Here is a 16,701-nt window from a genome sequence, read left to right on the forward strand (position 1 = left end):
GCCGCTAGAGGCTTCTATCATTCTCTATGGTAAAGAGCAACTACAACCTTTTGGGCCACTAGAGACTTCTATCATTCTCTATGGTAAAGAGCAACTACAACCTTTTGGGCCGCTAGAGGCTTCTATCATTCTCTATGATAAAGAGCAACTACAACCTTTTGGGCCGCTAGAGGCTTCTATCATTCTCTATGGTAAAGAGCAACTACAACATTTTGCAGTTGTCTGCAGTCAAAACATAATGACTTTCGATCACATGATTTTTGTAAAGTTCATGTAGTGAACGGCTGTGTTCGAGAGGATCAAAAAACGCAATGTATCATGGGTAATCATTGGGACTGACTGATCTACAAATAACGAGTCATCATTTATGATTCAAGGTGATTTGTAGATCAGTCAGTCGGCAGTCGTGTTGGTCCTCTCGAACACGTAGGCACAAGTCACGGTCCATTTCTATCCCCCCCTAACGCAACATACGAAAGACTTGACCATCTGACAAAAGTGATCTGCTCGAACGCGCCCATTACCCACCAGACTCAGCTGCGCTACTGAAGCGTCCACTGTTGTGTCGGGCTTGGACCATTCCACCTTCTAGACTGCTCGTTAAAACTACACAGAACACCTCACACACATCTCTCTCTCACCTCACCTCCAATACTTCACTGTAATATGTATTCTCTTGTTTACAGACGAGGCGAGGCTACGGGAGGATCTATTGGCTTTTTCTCCGGTTCTCGTCCACCCCCGCCGAACGGCACAATGGAATATGACTGGCAGCATATGAAGCGGGTGGACCGTGGCGGTGTGATCATATCGCCCAAACAGCAGCTGGTTGCGACAGAGCAGATTTGACAACATACCGATATACGGGACCGAACCTTACCGAACAGGATGGAGTGGCAACCAATGGAGATCAACCCGGAGGTAGAGAACCATCATAATACATGTGGTTTTAATACGTATATCATAAGACTGAGACTTAAAAATACGCAGCTGCTCGGTTCTAACGGTCTCTCACTGTCTAAATAATGTCTCTTTGTCTGTCTGTGTTTCAGATGCTGAACAAGGTGTGTATTTAATATCGCTGAGTCATAACCGATATGATGACAGTTGTGTATATGACGTTACAACCAGACAACATGACATTATAACCAACAGGTGGGTTATTATGGACCTGGCTCGGTCTGGAGTTAGAAATACTAGTTAGGATCAGATTATCATCTGAACGGCAGCGCGACAAGAGGTACACGAGATGAACCTTCCGTTAGAATAGAGCCTTTCCCTCGTAGACTACCGTCCTTCTCCCCGGTAGCATCTCTGCCACGCTGCGCCTGGTGCCCCACCCGGTGTCTAGGATACAGGGTGTGGTCTGAATGGAAGGATGGAGAGCGAGCGCGACTAAAGATCAACTTGTCTCTGCCTCTGATTTGAAGTAGATCGCTATTAATTTGGGACAGACTGCCGTGCGGTAATAATGTTCTGATAAAGACGTTAGATCAGCGGATATATGCTTAACGTTAGTGATTATAATATTATTGATTTGAGGCATGTTCTGCCGAGTCATCATGGACATTTTAGTGTCCATTACCGTGTAGAGTTTCAATTCGGGCTCAACAAACCATCTCCGACTTCTACCCTCTCTACCTAACGGACATTTAACGCCTCTGTAAATCACATTTGATTGGTCACATACACATTTGATTGGTCACATTTGATTGGTCACATTTGATTGGTCACATACGATTGGTCACATACTCATTTGATTGGTCACATTTGATTGGTCACGTACTCATTTTAGCAGTTATTGCGGGTGTAGCGAAATGCTTTGTGTTCCTACATCCAACAGTGCCGTAATATCTAACAATTCGCCCAGCTAAAAGTAAACTAATGGCATTAATAAATATAACAATATTAGGATGAGCAATGTCAGGTGGCATTGACAGTAGAATAGAATACGGTATATACATATGAAATAAGCAAAGCATTAGGTAGCCATTATTAAAGTGACCAGTGATTCCATTAATACAGGGCAGCAGCCTCTAAGGTGCAGGGTTGAGTAACAGGGTGGTAGCTGCTACTGATGGCTATTTAAGTCTGATGGCCTTGATAGAAGCTGTTTTTCAGTCTCTCGGTCCCAGCTTCACCTTCTGGATGATAGCGGGGTGAACAGGCTGTGGCTCGGGTGGTGATGATACAGCTGTACTGACCTCACCTTCTGGATGATAGCGGGGTGAACAGGCAGTGGCTCGGGTGGTGATGATGCAGCTGTACTGACCTCACCTTCTGGATGATAGCGGGGTGAACAGGCTGTGGCTCGGTGGTGATGATGCAGCTGTACTGACCTCACCTTCTGGATGATAGCGGGGTGAACAGGCTGTGGCTCGGGTGGTGATGATGCAGCTGTACTGACCTCACCTTCTGGATGGTAGCATGGTGAACAGGCTGTGGCTCGGGTGGTGATGATGCAGCTGTACTGACCTCACCTTCTGGATGATAGCAGTGTGAACAGGCAGTGGCTCGGGTGGTTGCTGTCCTTGATGATCTTTATGGCCTTCCTGTGACATCGGGTGGTGTAGGTGTCCTGGAGGGCAGGTAGTTTGCCCCCGGTGACATCGGGTGGTGTAGGTGTCCTGGAGGGCAGGTAGTTTGCCCCCGGTGACATCGGGTGGTGTAGGTGTCCTGGAGGGCAGGTAGTTTGCCCCCGGTGACATCGGGTGGTGTAGGTGTCCTGGAGGGCAGGTAGTTTGCCCCCGGTGACATCGGGTGGTGTAGGTGTCCTGGAGGGCAGGTAGTTTGCCCCCGGTGACATCGGGTGCTGTAGGTGTCCTGGAGGGCAGGTAGGTTGCCCCCGGTGACATCGGGTGCTGTAGGTGTCCTGGAGGGCAGGTAGGTTGCCCCCGGTGATGCGTTGGGGAGACCACGCCCCCCTCTGGAGAGCCCTGCAGTTTCCCTACCAGGTGGTGATATAGCCAGACAGGATGCTCTCAATTGTGCATCTGTAAAAGTTTGAGGGTTTTAAGGGGCCAAGCCACATTTCTTCATCCTTCTTCACCACACTGTCTGTGAGGGTGAACCATTTCAGATTGTCAGTGATGTGTACGCAGAGCAACTTGATACTTTAGGCTTACGTTCTACTATATAGAACTAGTGGTTAGAGCGTTGGACTAGTAACCGAAAGGTTGCAAGTTCAAGTCCCCGAGCTGACAAGGTACAAATCTGTCGTTCTGCCCCTGAACAGGCAGTTAACCCACTGTTCCTAGGCCGTCATTGAAAATAAGAATTTGTTCTTAACTGACTTGCCTAGTTAAATAAAGATAAAATAAAATAGTGTTGTCATTGACTGGGTGAGTTCCAGATACACTGTCTAGATGGTCTGGTTGTTCTAATCTAGCCTGTTGGTGTTGAGCTGTATTCTAGTCTAGCCTGTTGGTGTTGAGCTGTATTCTGGTTGTTCTAATCTGGCCTGTTGGTGTTGAGCTGTGTTCTGGTTGTTCTAATCTAGCCTGTTGGTGTTGAGCTGTGTTCTAGTCTAGCCTGTTGGTGTTGAGCTGTGTCCTGGTTGTTCTAATCTAGCATGTTGGTGTTGAGCTGTGTTCTGGTTGTTCTAATCTAGCCTGTTGGTGTTGAGCTGTGTCCTGGTTGTTCTAATCTAGCCTGTTGGTGTCCTGGTTGTTCTAATCTAGCCTGTTGGTGTTGAGCTGTATTCTGGTTGTTCTAATCTGGCATGTTGGTGTTGAGCTGTGTTCTGGTTGTTCTAATCTGGCATGTTGGTGTTGAGCTGTGTTCTGGTTGTTCTAATCTAGCCTGTTGGTGTTGAGCTGTGTTCTGGTTGTTCTATTCTAGCCTGTTGGTGTTGAGCTGTGTTCTGGTTGTTCTAATCTAGCCTGTTGGTGTTGAGCTGTATTCTGGTTGTTCTAATCTGGCATGTTGGTGTTGAGCTGTGTTCTGGTTGTTCTAATCTGGCATGTTGGTGTTGAGCTGTGTTCTGGTTGTTCTTCTAATCTGTTGTTCTATTCTAGCCTGTTGGTGTTGAGCTGTGTTCTGGTTGTTCTAATCTAGCCTGTTGGTGTTGAGCTGTGTTCTGGTTGTTAGCCTGTTGGTGTTGAGCTGTGTTCTGGTTGTTCTAATCTAGCCTGTTGGTGTTGAGCTGTGTTCTGGTTGTTCTAATCTAGCCTGTTGGTGTTGAGCTGTGTTCTGGTTGTTCTAATCTAGCCTGTTGGTGTTGAGCTGTGTTCTGGTTGTTCTAATCTAGCCTGTTGGCGTTGAGCTGTGTTCTGGTTGTTCTAATCTGGCATGTTGGTGTCCTGGTTGTTCTAATCTAGCCTGTTGGTGTCCTGGTTGTTCTAATCTAGCATGTTTGTGTTCTGGTTGTTCTAATCTGGCATGTTGGTGTCCTGGTTGTTCTAATCTGGCATGTTGGTGTCCTGGTTGTTCTAATCTGGCATGTTTGTGTTCTGGTGGTTCTAATCTGGCATGTTGGTGTTGAGCGGTGTTCTAGATGGTCTCTAGAGACTGATAGGTAACCTTCCTGTTAATATTCTGTTTGACTGTGTTGCAGGTGCTCAGTGGGCTGGGGGTGTGTGGTAGCTGGGGCTTCGTGGATGTGTTGGGGCTGGAGGATGAGGGAGTGTCTTCAGTACCTTCTCCCAGCTGCGCCCTCATGCTGCTCTTCCCTCTGACACAACAGGTAACCAATGATCTAGCAGTATCTTTATTATGTTGGAAATATGTAGCGCAGTGATGTGGAGCAAACTCTGTTCTGGGGACCCCAAGGTGATGCACATTTAGTTTCTTTTGCTCTAGTAGCTTGATTGGATTATTTGAATCTCCTGTGTAGTACTAGGGCAAAACTCAGAATGTGCAACCCCTGGTGTCCCAGGACACTAAACCTCACTTCCCTGAGGAAGGGGTCCCAGGACACTAAACCTCAGCCCTGGGGTCCCAGGACACTGAGGAAAACCTCAGCCCTGGGGTCCCAGGACACTATTGAGGAAAAACCTCAGCCCTTGGGTCCCAGGACACAGAATATTGAGGAAAACCTCAGCCCTGGGGTCCCAGGACACTAAACCTCAGCCCTGGGGTCCCAGGACACTAAACCTCAGCCCCTGGTGTCCCAGGACACTGAGGAAAACCTCAGCCCTGGGTTCACAGGACACTAAACCTCAGCCCTGGGGTCCCAGGACACTAAACCTCAGCCCTGGGGTCCCAGGACACTAAACCTCAGCCCTGGGGTCCCAGGATTCACTGAATATTGAGGAAAGACCTCAGCCCTGGGGTCTAGGACTGTGTTTGAGGAAGAGACTCTGATGTAGCATGATGATTGATAAGGCGTGGTTTCAGCACGAACTGGTCCGGCAGCAACAGGCTGAGGAAGGGGTCCCAGGGTGGTCACTGACCTCTACTTCCTGAAAGAGACGGTGGTCAACTCACTGTGGAAGAGACGTGGCTCTCAGCACTGAATATTGAGGAACAGGGTCCCACCCACATAGAGTATGGTGAGTAGTAACCGGTACTGCATGGAGCCAAGATGGAGGGGGATGTCTTTATCGAATACCCTACTTGCGTTCGTAGTAGAATTCACTAAGCTGATTGAGGTATGTAGAAAATAGAATGTTTATAGTATGTGATATTTAGAACATGTAGTGATGTTCATAGATCCTTCTCGGTGTGGAGGGGAGGATCCTTTCAGTGTGGATGAGGGAGGCAGTGTGGCAGGAGGATCCTTCTCTTGGAAGAAGGATCTTCATCTAGTAGAATTCACTGAACTCTATCCTTTGAAGGACAGACTGGTCAGGATCCTTATCGGTGAGGGTAGGATTCACTGAACTCTGTGAGGAAGAGACTGGTCCTTATCTAGTAGACCCTCGGTGTGGATGAGGGTTTAGGATCCCTTCATGATAGATCCTTCTCGGTGTATTGAGGAAGAGACTGAGTATTTATCTGGTAGATCCTTCCCAGATGGATTGGGAAGAGACTGGATCCTTATCTAGTAGAACCTCGGTGTGGATACTGAATATTGAGTAGTAAGCTGATTGGGTAGAATTCACTGAACTCTATTAGGAAGTAGACTGGTCTTTAACATGTAGTGATGTCATTGAGGAAGGACTGGTTTATCTAATAGAATTCACTTCCTCTTGAGGAAGAGACTGGTCTTTATCTAGTAGAATTTCACTGAACTCTATTGAGGAAGAGACTGGTCTATATCTAGTAGAATTCACTGAACTCTATTGAGGAAGAGACTGGTCCTTATCTAGTAGAATTCACAGAATATTGAGGAAGAGACTGGTCTTTATCTAGTAGTAATTCACTGAACTCTATTGAGGAAGAGACTGGTCCTTATCTAGTAGAATTCACAGAATATTGAGGAAGAGACTGGTATTTATCTAGTAGAATTCACTGAACTCTATTGAGGAAGAGACTGGTCCTTATCTAGTAGAATTCACTGAACTCTATTGAGGAAGAGACTGGTCTTATCTAGTAGAATTCACTGAATATTGAGGAAGAGACTGGTGATTTATCTAGTAGAATTCACTGAACTCTATTGAGGAAGAGACTGGTCTTTATCTAGTAGAATTCACTGAGACTCTATTGAGGAAGAGACTGGTATTTATCTAGTAGAATTCACTGAACTCTATTGAGGAAGAGACTGGTCTTTATCTAGTAGAATTCACAGAATATTGAGGAAGAGACTGGTCTTTATCTAGTAGAATTCACTGAACTCTATTGATGGAAGAGACTGGTCCTTATCTAGTAGTAATTCACAGAATATTGAGGAAGAGACTGGTCTTTATCTAGTAGAATTCACTGGACTCTATTGAGGAAGAGACTGGTCCTTATCTAGTAGAATTCACTTCCTATTGAGGAAGAGACTGTAGTCTTTATCTAGTAGAATTTACTGAACTCTATTGAGGAAGAGACTGGTCCTTATCTAGTAGAATTACTGAACTCTATTGAGGAAGAGACTGGTCCTTATCTAGTAGAATTCACAGCCTATTGAGGAAGAGACTGGTCTTTATCTAGTAGAATTTACTGAACTCTATTGAGGAAGAGACTGGTCCTTATCTAGTAGAATTCACAGAATATTGAGGAAGAGACTGGTCCTTATCTAGTAGAATTCACAGAATATTGAGGAAGAGACTGGTCTTTATCTAGTAGAATTCACTGAACTCTATTGAGGAAGAGACTGGTATTTATCTAGTAGAATTCACTGAACTCTATTGAGGAAGAGACTGGTATTTATCTAGTAGAATTCACTGAATATTGAGGAAGAGACTGGTCCTTATCTAGTAGAATTCACTGAACTCTATTGAGGAAGAGACTGGTCTTTCTCTAGTAGAATTCACTGAACTCTATTGAGGAAGAGACTGGTCTTTCTCTAGTAGAATTCACTGAATATTGAGGAAGAGACTGGTCCTTATCTAGTAGAATTCACTGAATATTGAGGAAGAGACTGGTCCTTATCTAGTAGAATTCACTGAACTCTATTGAGGAAGAGACTGGTCCTTACCTAGTAGAATTCACAGAATATTGAGGAAGAGACTGGTCCTTATCTAGTAGAATTCACTGAACTCTATTGAGGAAGAGACTGGTCTTTATCTAGTAGAATTCACTGAATATTGAGGAAGAGACTGGTCTTTATCTAGTAGAATTCACTGAATATTGAGGAAGAGACTGGTCTTTATCTAGTAGTAATTCACTGAATATTGAGGAATTAGACTGGTCTTCATCTAGTAGAATTCACTGAATATTGAGGAAGAGACTGGTCTGATTATCTAGTAGAATTCACTGAACTCTTGAGTATGAAGAGACTGGTCTTTATCTAGTAGAATTCACTGAACTCTATTGAGGAAGAGACTGGTCTTTATCTAGTAGAATTCACTGAACTCTATTGAGGAAGAGACTGGTATTTATCTAGTAGAATTCACTGAATATTGAGGAAGAGACTAGTCTTTTCATATCAGTAGATGATCAGATCAGTATGAGGACTATCAACCAACACAGTGATTAGTAATTAGTTAGATGAAGCCTTATCGGTAGATGAGGGATGATTTCACGGTATGGATTGAGGGAGGATCCTTCTGGTGTTTATGAGGGAGTAGATGATTCTCAGTGTGATGAGGGAGGATCCTTCTCAGTATGAAGATGACTGGGATCCTATCTAGTAGTGTGGATGAGGGTAGGATCCTTAGTCGGTGTGGATGAGCAGGATTAGGATCCTTCTCAGTGTGGATGAGTATGGTAGGATCCTTCACAGTGATTGGATGAGGATTAGGATCCTTCTCGGTGTGGATGAGGGTAGGATCCTTCTCGGTGTGGATGAGGGTAGGATCCTTCTCGGTGTGGATGAGGGTAGGATCCTTCTCGGTGTGGATGAGGGTAGGATCCTTCTCGGTGTGGATGAGGGGAGGATCCTTCTCGGTGTGGATGATCCTTCTCGGTGTGGATGAGGGTAGGATCCTTCTCGGTGTGGATGAGGGGAGGATCCTTCTCGGTGTGGATGAGGGGAGGATCCTTCTCGGTGTGGATGAGGGGAGGATCCTTCTCGGTGTGGATGAGGGGAGGATCCTTCTCGGTGTGGATGAGGGGAGGATCCTTCTCGGTGTGGATGAGGGTAGGATCCTTCTCAGTGTGGATGAGGGTAGGATCCTTCTCAGTGTGGATGAGGGGAGGATGTTGATGTGCTGCTTATTGACTATATTTATACTAAACACTACATTCTAAATAGTATGTAGTATGATTAGTACGTAGTATGATTAGTACGCAGTATGATTAGTACGCAGTATGTAGTTTTACAAAGTAGTAGGGAAGCCAGATTCAGACAGGACCAGTGTGTAGTTTTAGTTAGTAGTAGGGAAGCCAGATTCAGACAGGACCAGTGTGTAGTTTTAGTTAGTAGTAGGGAAGCCAGATTCAGACAGGACCAGTGTGTACTTTTAGTTAGTAGTAAGGAAGCCAGATTCAGACAGGACCAGTGTGTAGTTTTAGTTAGTAGTAAGGAAGCCAGATTCAGATTGGACCAGGGTGTAGTTTTAGTTAGTAGTAGGGAAGCCAGATTCAGACAGGACCAGTGTGTAGTTAGTAGTAGGGAAGCCAGATTCAGACAGGACCAGTGTGTAACAGTGCTGTCTCTGTGCCAGATGGGGACTCTGCTCTGAAGAAGTTTCTAGATGAGACGGCTAACATGACCCCCGCCCAGCGAGCCACACACCTGGAGAACAACCAGGTAACCCACACATTCACAGTGATCGACACACACAGTAATACACTCATGCACGCACACACACACACACACACACACACCTGGAGAACAACCAGGTAACACACACATTCACAGTGGTAGACAAACGCACACGCACACACACACACCTGGAGAACAACCAGGTAACACACACACACCGTGGCTATGTCCCAATTACCGCTCCTTCCTCCCAAAGTGTGTACTTGTTCTAAGGTTCACAGCTGACCATGTCAACAGAACATGACTAAACATGTCAACAGAACACTCAGCAGAACACTGTGACTAAACATTTAGAATATTCACAGCTACCCTGATGACTAACATGTCAACACACTGTGACTAAACATTTAAATATTCACTGCTACCCTGATGAAACTTGTCAACAGAACACTGTGACTAAACAAGAATATTCACAGCTACATGTGACACTAAACATGTCAACAGAACATTGTGACTAAACATTTAGAATATTCACAGCTACCCTGATGACTAACATGTCAACAGAACACTGTGACTAAACATTTAGAATATTCACAGCTACCCTGATGACTAACATGTCAACAGAACAGGCACTGTGACTAAACATTTAGAATATTCACTGCTACCCTGATGACTAACATGTCAACAGAACACTGTGACTAAACATTTAGAATATTCACAGCTACCCTGATGACTAACATGTCAACAGAACACTGTGACTAAACATTTAGAATATTCACTGTCAACAGAACTACCATGTGAACATGACTAAACATTTAGAATATTCACAGCTACCCTGATGACTAACATGTCAACAGAACACTGTGACTAAACATTTAGAATATTCACAGCACTGATGACTAACATGTCAACAGAACACTGTGACTAAACATTTAGAATATTCACAGCTACCTGATGACTAACATGTCAACAGAACACTGTGACTAAACATTTAGAATATTAAGCTACCCACTAACATGTCAACAGAACACTGTGATAAACATTTAGAATATTCACAGCTACCCTGATGACTAACATGTCAACAGAACACTGTGACTAAACATTTAGAATATTCACAGCTACCCTGATGACTAACATGTCAACAGAACAGGCACTGTGACTAAACATTTTGGTTTTGGTGTTTCTGGAGTGATGTTTGTCTGAAGGCTAACATTTTTATATTTTTAGTAGTCAACATGGGCCAGCATCCCTGTGGAACACTATTGACTGACACCTTGTAGAGTCCCTGCCCTGTGGAACACTATTGACTCCTTGTAGAGTCCCTGCCCTGTGGAACACTATTGACTCCTTGTAGAGTCCCTGCCCCTGTGGAACACTATTGACTCCTTTGTAGAGTCCCTGCCCTGTGGAACACTATTGACTCCTTGTAGAGTCCCTGCCCTGTGGAACACTATTGACTCCTTGTAGAGTCCCTGCCCTGGGGAACACTATTGACCTTGTAGAGTCCCTGCCCTGGGGAACACTGACTCCTTGTAGAGGAGAACCAGAAGGTTGCTGGATCGAATCCTGAATAGCTGACAGGGTCAAAATCTGCTGTGCTCTGCCCCTGAACAAGGCAGTTAACCCACTTTTTCCCCAGTAGGCCGTCATTGTAAATAAGACTTTGTTCTTAATTAACAGACCTGTCTAGTTAAATATTTAAAAACTGTGGGACCTATCGACAGGTGGGCCTTCCTACTCCTACCTAATTAATTGAGTTTACCACAGGTGGACTCCAAGCTGTAGAAACATTTTTAAGGATGATCGATGGAAACCATATACACCTGAGCTCCACTTCTAGTCTCCTAGCAAAGGGTCTGAATACTAGTGTAAATAAGGTATTATATCATTTTATAAATTAGCCAAAATTTCTAAGCCTCTTTTTGCTTTGTCACTATCGGCCATTGTGTGTAGATTAATGACGGAGGAAAACCCCAATTTAATCCGTTTTAGAATAATGTAACAAAGTGTGGAAAGTCTAGGGGTCTGAATTTCTTTAATGTTTAATGTAAATACTGTGTCTCCATATATTGTTGTGTCTTGCAGGCCATCAGAGAGGCTCATGATGAAGTGGCAGCACAGGGCCAGTGCAGGGTGAGAACACAATGCAACATAAGGACCTCCTCAGATGTTACTTATGTATAGTTTCATCTTATACTCTCCTCCCTCTTTCTCTCCCTCTCTTTCAGGTGGAGGCAGATAACGTCAACTTCCATTTTATCACCTTTGTCAAGTGTGAAAGGACAGCTTTATGAGCTGGGTGAGAGTGTGGCTGAGTCCCCGGTGTGTTCCGCCCCCCTCCCCCGGTGTTCCGCCCCCTCCCCCGGTGTTCCGCCCCCCTCCCCCCGGTGTTCCTTCTCCCCCCTCTCCTCGGTGTTCCGCCCCGTCTCCCCCAGGGTGTATTTACACACTCTGTCTCTCTTGTGATTCTGTTGTGTAGATGGCAGGATGGAGGGACCGGTGAACCATGGAACCACCCAGATGACTCTTCATCAAGGTACGTCCTTCCGTTCATCTAATCCCCCAGTAGACGTGTCAAACCTTCCATTCATCTAATCCCAGTAGACGGTCACACCTTCGGTTCATCTAATCCCAGTAGACGTGTCAAACCTTTCGGTTCATCTAATCCCAGTAGACGTGGTCAAACCTTCTCGTTCATCTAATCCCAGTAGACGTGTCAAACCTTCGGTTCATCTAATCCCAGTAGACGCCACACCTTCCGTCAAACCTCGGTTCATCTAATCCCAGTAGACGGTCAAACCTTTCGGTTCATCTAATCCCAGTAGACGTCAAACCTTCGGTTCATCTAATCCCAGTAGACGTGTCAAACCTTCGGTTCATCTAATCCCAGCAGACGTGTCAAACCTTCGTTCATCTAATCCCAGTAGACGTGTCAAAACCTTCGGTTCATCTAATCCCAGTAGACGGGTCAAACCTTCGGTTCATCTAATCCCAGTAGATTTTGTCAAACCTTCGGTTCATCTAATCCCAGTAGATTTGTCAAACCTTCGGTTCATCTAATCCCAGTAGACGTCTCTTCTTCAAACCTTCTCAGGTTCATCTATCTCCCAGTAGACGTGTCAAACCTAATTCGGTTCATCTAACTTCAGTAGACGGTCACACCTTCGGTTCATCTAATCCCAGTAGACGTGTCACACCTTCGGTTCATCTAATCCCAGTAGACGTGTCACACCTTCGGTTCATCTAATCCCAGTAGACGTGTCAAACCTAATCGGTTCATCTAATCCCAATACCTTCTATCAATCCCTAGCTGATGTGGGAGTGCACGCTCATCTATCGCTAGTTCATCTGATGTGGGAGTGCACTTCTCGGTTCATCTAATGCCAGCTAGACGTGGAGTGCACGCCTTCTATCGCTCAGCTGATGTGGAGTGCACACCTTCTACCTTCTATCGCTAGCTGGCCAATGTGGGAGTGCACACCTTTCTACCAGTAGATTTCTATCTCTAGCTGATGTGGGAGTGATGCCTTCTGTTCATCGCTAGCTGATGGGAGTGCACGCCTTCTATCGCTAACTGATGTGTTCCTATCGAACTGGGGATAATGTTGTAGGTTACACAGGGCAAGTTCATCTAGAATATTTGCTAACAGGCATATTTAGTTATTAATCTGACTATTTCTCATAGATCTGGGAAGCAAAAGGCTAGCTAGCTTGCTGTGTTTAGCCATACTGAGATGTGAGAAGTTCATCCAAAGGGACTAGCTAGCAGGCCTGTAGCTATGCAGGGAAGCTTGTAGAAAGAGTCAGGAATATGTAGTGTGGAGATGTGTTCATCTTAGTAGATAACGTCTCCCAGAGATGTCATAATATAATGATGCCTGGCCAACATCTAAACAACGATGGAATGAGATAGATAGACATTCTACATCTGTCAGACGTCTTGCCATTGAGCTCACTGCGTCGTCCCAGAGTATCCTCTTTAATCCCAGAGGTTGTGCTAAGCTGGGCTTCACACCGCAATAACATCAGTGCAATATCTGATTAATTCAGCAGAGGCTCCAGAGCCACGGTTATAGTGTTTAATCTCTCCCAGTAGACCTTCTCTCTCCCCAGGATGCAGCCAGGGTGTGTCGGGGTTTTTGTGGAGAGAGCAGAGGGAGAGGTCCGCCGTTCATCTGCTGTGGCCCTCTGTCATACCTAGAGACCCTGGAGAGGGAATCACACACACACACACACACACACAGGTGAACCATGGTGTACACACACACCTGGTATGTACTGAAACAAGTTTGCACTCTCCCCACACACACACACAGCCACCACAGCACACATGCGTAGATGGTAGTTTGCACAAGCCTGGTGTCACGTTGATGTCACTACAGCCGGTACTTTCTGGTCTGCTGTACTGTTTGATTTATTTAAGTCAGATCACCACTGAGAAAGTAGTGCACTTACATGGGGAGTAGGGAGACGTTTGATCTGCAGGCTGTGAGGTGGTCCTGTTACATGGGGGAGTAGGGAGACGTTTGATCTGCAGCCTGTGAGGTTTTTCTGCTATCTGACTCGTCAGCTCTGTTTCTAACAGCTGTTACGTCAGACTACGATGTTAGGATGACGTTGTTACTAGTGTTGGGATGACACTGCAACAATGTTTGGCTGTGCTTTGCCTTTCTGCATATTCCTGTGCTGCTGACTGCCAATAAACAACCAAACTGGAGGGCACACTTCTCCTCTCCTGTGTGTGATGTAAAGTCATTCTACTTCTGTAATTACTATAATTGAGTGCAGCCTTCCCAGTCAACTGTTTGGGTTGAACCTACCTCCAAGTTGTAATAAATAATGGGGAGTGACATCTTGTAGCTGATGGTAACGTGAATTACTGGATGTGGGGAAATCTACCTTCTATTGCTAGCTGATGTGGGAGTGCACACCTAGAACCCTACTATGGTTTAAAAATAATGTTCTAAAGGTAAAACAATCTAAACTGGGAATTAAAAAGACATTTGGACTCTCAGAAAAAACTTCCATGGACATGAAATATGTAAAGTCATGTTAAGTAGCCTAATAAGGGAACCCATGTATTGATGTGAAAACTCTTCTATTTTGGAAGGGTACCTTTATATGAATGAATCTGTTTGTGGGAAAAATCAATCGCTAGCTGATGGAAAGAAATTCGCTAGCTGAAATAACAGCAGTCCAAAGTTATCGCTGTGGTCGTCGGACGGAATTTGTCCAGATCAGAGTGGGAGCGCGTCGCTGGTTACAGACGCTAGCTGCGGCAGCGCGTCGCCTATGGGTTAGCTGATGCCGTGCGGCAGCTAGCGCTGGCCGTGGTTACAGCTGATGGGGTGAATCAACGCGACCTTCTGCTTCTCTGTCGCTCGGTGCATGCAGCCGATGTCACGTTGTCTATCGCCAGCTGATCGGAATTATAACGCCACCGTTGGTAAATGGGATACACACACCGCCCCAACCCCTCCAATATTTAGTTATTAATCCTTATTTCATAGATCTGGGAAGCCAAAAGGCTAGCCGGCTTGCTGTGGCGTCTGTCTCGCGCCTGGCCGGTTGCTAAAGGGTTATTTTTTGCAGGTGAAGTCCGGTTGGTTGGTGATGTGCAGTAACGTGAGATGTCATAATATAATGATGTCAACATCTAAACAAGATCATATTTCCTCTACAGCCCAATCACGGAGACCTCTTAACGCAGAGTTACGGAGAATCCTGGTACAGAATAACTGCTAAATATCTGAGATTTAGCAGGGCCCTCCACGAGCCTTAACTCGGTGGAATAACAGGATGCAGCCAGTGTGTCGGGGTAGGAATTAAGGGACGATTGAGCTCTCTTTTCTGTAACAGAGAAAGGGGATATTTAAACCCCACGAACGCACCATAGTACTGGAAGCAGTTTGCATCAGAGATGGCCAGCACTGGGACGGGTAGCGCGAGTGAACCTCACTGTGTACTTTCTGTCTGCTGTACGATTTATTTAAGTCAGACATCCCTGAGAGCCTGCATTCAGAGAGGCAGAAGTGGATCGAGGTGAGATGTCCTGTTTATATAAACAGGGTTATTACCGGTTTATAAATGTTACGTCAGACTACGATGTTAGATGACGTTGTTACTGTGTTAGGATGACACTGCAACAATGTTGGGGGTTATAAATGTTAAACAACCAAACTATTGCCGTAGGAGGTTCTAGACACCTGTAATTATAAATTGAGTATATTACAGCTAACTGTTTTGTTGAAATAAAAGTTGCTAATAATTTTGACATCTTGTGGGGTAATGAATTACGGGGGGAAATTTCAGCTAGTTACAATTTAGAACCCAGTAGGGTTTAAAAATAATGTTCTAAAAGGTAAAACAATCTAAACGGAATTAAAAGACATTTGACTCTAAAAAAGGAGGTGAAATATAAACATGTTAAGTAGCCTAATAATGAACTCCATGTATTGATGTGAAATAATTGTATTTTGCATTTATGAAAACCTGTTTGCAAAAATCAATAAAAACATGCAGGGGTTATAAATAACAGCAGTCCAAAAGTTATCGCTGGGGGTTATCGGAATTTGTCCAGATAATAGCAGTAGGAGGTCTACAGACGGTGCGGCAGCGCGTCGCCGTGGTTATAAATGATATGCGGTGAATAACGCGACCTTCTGCTTCTCTGTCGCTCAGGCATATTACAGCGTTGTCTCGCCAGCCGATCGGAATTATATGCAAAAAAATGTTATCCAACATGTTATATTCCCTTCGAGGGGGTTATAAATGTTATAATACAGTAGGGGTTATAAAATTTATATTACAGTAGGGTTATAAATGTTATTTTACAGCCCAACCGGGGTTATACGCAAGTTATATTACAGTACTGAGTTCAGGAGACCGGGGTTATAAATGTTATATTACAGTAGGGGGTTAAAATGCCGAGCTTTATATTACAGTAGGGGTTATAAATGTTATATTACAGTAGGGGGTTCTGGGACTGAGCGCGGGTTATACATGTTATATTACAGAGGAGGTTCGAGGTAGATGTCTGTGTATATAAATATAAATGTTGCCATATTACAGTAGGGGTTATAAATGTTATATTACAGTAGGAGTTATATTACAGTAGGGGTTATAAATGTTTATATTACAGTAGGGTTATAAATGTTATATTACAGTAGGGGGTATAAATGTTATATTACAGTAGGAGGTTATAAATGTTATATTACAGTAGGGGTTATCATGTTATATTACAGTAGGGGTTATAAATGTTATATTACAGTAATAATCAAATATAAATGATATATTACAGTAGGGGTTATAAATGATATATTACAGTAGGGGTTATATTACAGTAGGGGTTAAAATGTTATATTACAGTAGGGGGTTATATTACAGTAGGGGGTTATAAATGTTATATTACAGTAGGGGTTCTGGGACCGAGGGTTATAAATGTTATATTACAGTAGGGGGTTATAAATGTTATATTAGTTATAAAGTATTGCAGTAGGGGTTAAAATGTTATATTACAGTAGGGA

General features: G+C 44.4%; 1 pseudogene; it reads left to right on the plus strand.

Annotated features, from left to right (window-relative positions):
• Positions 1-600: 600 nt before the first annotated feature.
• On the plus strand, positions 601-13,453 carry LOC135567905 (ubiquitin carboxyl-terminal hydrolase isozyme L1-like; annotated as a pseudogene).
• The last annotated feature ends 3,248 nt before the right edge of the window (positions 13,454-16,701 follow it).

The sequence above is a fragment of the Oncorhynchus nerka genome, unplaced genomic scaffold (genome assembly GCF_034236695.1).
Source record: "Oncorhynchus nerka isolate Pitt River unplaced genomic scaffold, Oner_Uvic_2.0 unplaced_scaffold_1757, whole genome shotgun sequence".
NCBI classification, from domain to species: Eukaryota; Metazoa; Chordata; class Actinopteri; order Salmoniformes; family Salmonidae; genus Oncorhynchus; species Oncorhynchus nerka.